Here is a 4,212-nt window from a genome sequence, read left to right as displayed (position 1 = left end):
GTCTTTGTCAGTGAATTTCTTTACCTGCGTTTTAGACAGATTGTTCTTTTAAAAACTTTCTGTTGGGAAAACTTGAGTCTAAAAATAGCACCTGTGAACTGTATTTTGTTCAACTAAAAGTGCAAGACTTACATTCTCTGCATCCATGTTTGTAATGATTCAGCACACCGGTAACTTTCCACTGGCTCTTGGAATGGACAGTATCAGCAAACGACCTTATAACACAGCTCACGGTATAAAGTTCTATGATGTTTGCCCTGGTTCAGCTGAAAACATGCCAGTAGGACAGTACTGAGCTATCTTCATGTTTTGTTGGATTATGTAACAAGGGCCCACTGATCTTTCGTCTGAGCCCTAACACCAATTAGGTGGGTTAGTTGAGTTTCTCTGCTTAGGGCTAAGCGTTTACAGGCTTGGTTCTCTCATCTTTAAAGTGAAGTCAAAGTCGCTCAGTCATGTTGAACTCTCTCTGACCCCATGGATATATAGTCCGTGGAATTCCCCAAGCCCTGGAGTGGGTAGCCTTTCCCTTCCCCAGGGGATCTTATCTTCCCAACCCAGGGATCCTGCATTGTAGGTGGATTCTTTACCAGCTAAGTGACCAGGGAAGCCCTTTCTTTGAAAAGGAGGATAGAAATAACTCCTCAACTTTTCTCAGTGATGTTTAAAGAGCATAAAACAAGGGCTCAATGCAGGATGTGACTGATAACCACAGTAAATATTAAAATAGCAAAAACTGCCCAGTCCATGGACTCCACCCAAGTGTTTATATGTCATAGCATTCAGAGTCTATTTCACCTCCTTCCTCATCCATTCACATGATGGTTGCAAGTCCCTGTGGTTTGTACCAACCCCAAATCTCTTGAATCTCCACTTAATTCCATTCCCCTTGCCACAACCAGCTCTGCCAGCCTTCAGAGGGTCATTTCAGCAGCCTCACCTGCCCACACCACCCCCTACAACACAGCCGGTTGGATGATCACTTCATGTTCCTCTTTGGTTCTTCAAAAGGCCCAGGCTTCTTAGCCTAGCAGTCACAGCTTTGTAGCATCTAGTCTGGCCTTTTCTTTTTTTTAAAATGGAGGATAATTGCTTTACAATGTTGAGTTGGTTCCTGCCATACAACAACATGAATCAGCCATAATTCACATGGGACATATGTCCCCTCTCTCTTCAACCTCCCTCCCAGCCCCAGCTCACCGCACCCTCTAGGTTGTCACAGAGCATGGAGGAGTTGAGCTTCCCGTGTTATGCAGAGACTTCCCACAAGCTATTTTACATATGGGAATGTGCATGTTTGGCCTGTTCTTTCTTGTGTTTCTTGTTCTTGGAATGTCATGCATAAGCCCACGCTTCCGCAGGTAAGCCTGGAGTTCCTGCCCCAACTTGGCAAGACCAGCCTTCCTTCAAGACACCTGCCAACCTCCTGACCTTGTTTGTGTCTCCTACATGGCAACACTGCTCTTTTCCTCTGTTCTTCCAAGGGTGACCCTGTTATCCCATCACAGCTCCTCCATTCCGTACTTTACTGTGCTGAGTGTGTCTGTTTACTTGCCCTCCCCACTAGAGCAAGGAGCAAGTCCTGTTTCATCACCTATATCACCTGGCATCCTGCTTTGCCTTTAGGGGATGCTCAGCAATTGTCTAATGAATGGAAAGGCGGGTCTTCCTGAATTTTGCAAACAGCCTACTGTAAGGGCAGAGGTACAGTCTCACATAGGAGGATTTTTTAATTTTCAAAAGCTTAGTATACAATTTAATTTTTCACAAAAACTTAAAATCTTGGATGGCTCCCAAGCTCTTCTTTATGTATCCGTGAAACTGTTTGAAAATTTTTCAGCACCTGCTGCATTTGTACCAGTCCAAAGGGTGGACACTGTTGTCTGGACGAAGGAAGGTTCTGGAGCGCACATTGCTGGAATACGGTCATTGAATGAAATCCTTGACCTTTTTGTGTCTCAAGTGAATGAACTGACGTCAGGCTGCTGACCACGTGGAAAGAGAGGGAAGAGGAGATAAGGGTGCAGGCTCTGGGTCAGCAGGCTGTGGGAGCCATGACTGGCCAGTCTTGATTCAAAGCCAAGTGGACAGAAAAGTGTCTTTCAGGCCTTGGGAAAGCTGTGTAAGGCTTGGTGGCCTTATGCTGCTTGAGATTCTCCAAACTGTACCTCTTCCCCCAAACTGATTTTAAAGTTTTATTTTTCTCTTTCAAAATTTGACAACACATAATCACATTAATACCACCCAAGTGAGAAAAAGCAGATTTATTTTCACATTGCATGTTTACCTCCTGACACCGCTTTGTGCCTAGAACTGCAGTTCTTTGTGTGCATGAGAAGTAATACTGTGTTCTATTCCATGCTAGTCTGTGTTTATCTAAATATCTAATGGGGTCTCATCACAGCCTAGCAGGTCTGGGAGGCTTGGCAAACTCTTAGGTAAACTATGTGATATAGCAAATAATTATTCCCTTCTCCCTTTTGAGCTTAAGGAGCCAATAAGACCCGTAAAATGGACAAACCCCATTGATAGAGGTCTAATTTGGCTGAAGGCACTTGTAGGTCTAACCTTGAATCACTCTATGATTAATGTTTGTTGTGTCATGTTCTTTGGAAGGAAAATGAAATGAGGAAGAATTTCTTCACATTTGATCAGAATGCACATAATTAAAAAGTAAAATGCTACTGCGTCTGCGAAGAAATCAGTCACTTTAATTGGAAGGACGATTCCTTCCCTCTGTTAGTAATTGGGCTTTTGGTAATTTAGAATCAGAATCCATGACAGTTTGTGATAAATTGGCTCTTTTTGGGCTAAAGAAGGTAAGAAGTTCTAATTACGCTTGGATCATTCCAGAGTAGATGGAAAAAGCTTGATCAAAGAGATGTTGGGAGAGAGATAGAAGAGCTAGCAGTGAGCAAAGATTTATTGAATTTCTTTTTAAGAAGATAAAGAATAAAATAGTTCATTTGATGTGACAAAAACTATAGCTTGTGGTATTTGAAATCCCAGAGATGTAAATTTGATTTTCTAAGAACTGGGTATATTAGAAAGAGTTTATGGACAAAGAGGTTCTATAGCTAGGTTACAGAAATTTGCCTTGTTTACTTGTTAGCACATGAGAATATTGATGACATTGGACTTCACTTGGGGAAGGTATGGAATTTGCACTTTGAGGGTTTAAACATATAAGTAATTGGCACTAAGTTTAAGGAAGTCCAAATTGTTTTATTCAAATGAAAGCATACTTTAAGTTGGTAGAAATATCCTCAGAATACTAATGTATGAATCTACAGACTCAGTGCCTGTTTTTATTCTAGCCTTTGTTTCTCTTCAGATTGCGTAACAATAACTGAAGGATAATCTGGATCTTAGGTTGATGCATTTATTTTGAATTCTGTGTATTTATTTTATAGAGATACAGGTATATTATTACAGATAAAATTTCAAATTTAAAGAGAAGTTGCAAGATTAGTACAAAGAACTCTTGTATATGCTTTACCTAGATTCACCAATTATTGATTTTTAGCTTTATTTGCTTTGGCATCCACCATCTCTCCATATATGTTTTTTGCCTGAACCACTTAAGGGTAAAGAGACGCTGTGCCCTTTTACCTGTAAACAGTGATTATTTCCTAAGAGCAACAACATTTTCTTACCAAACCACAGCACAGTGGTCTAAGTCATAAATTTAACATTGATGCTGTTCACTAATCTATGTCCATGTTCATATTTTGCCACTCAGTCCCATACATCCTTAAGGGCTCATTTTTTCGGGAACCAGTCCATAACCATGTATTGCACTTAGTTCTTATGTCACTTTGGTCTAAAAAGGAAATAGTTCTTCAGCCTCTTTGTTCTTCATATTATTGAGTAGAGCAGGGGCTGGTTGTTGGGTAGAATGATCCTCAGTCTGGGTGTCTCCTCTATTTCCTTGAAGCTGTTTCATGTTATGCGCTTTTGGTGAGGGTTCCACAAAAGTGACAGCGTGTCACTCTACATCCTTACAGTAGCCACCTGATGGTCATCTGTCTTGTTAACATCTTGGTAGAGGTGGTGCCCATGAAGTTTCTCCACTGTCAGGTTATCATTTGTCCCTTCATAGTTAAATCATTTCTGGAGAGATATTTTGAGACTCTGAATGTATTCTGCTCTCCATCAAGCTTTTGAATTGCATCTCTGTTTCATGGAACTGATAGTGCAGATGGATTTATT

The sequence above is a fragment of the Cervus canadensis genome, chromosome 14 (genome assembly GCF_019320065.1).
Source record: "Cervus canadensis isolate Bull #8, Minnesota chromosome 14, ASM1932006v1, whole genome shotgun sequence".
NCBI lineage: Eukaryota > Metazoa > Chordata > Mammalia > Artiodactyla > Cervidae > Cervus > Cervus canadensis.
Note: the sequence above shows the minus strand (reverse complement) of the source record.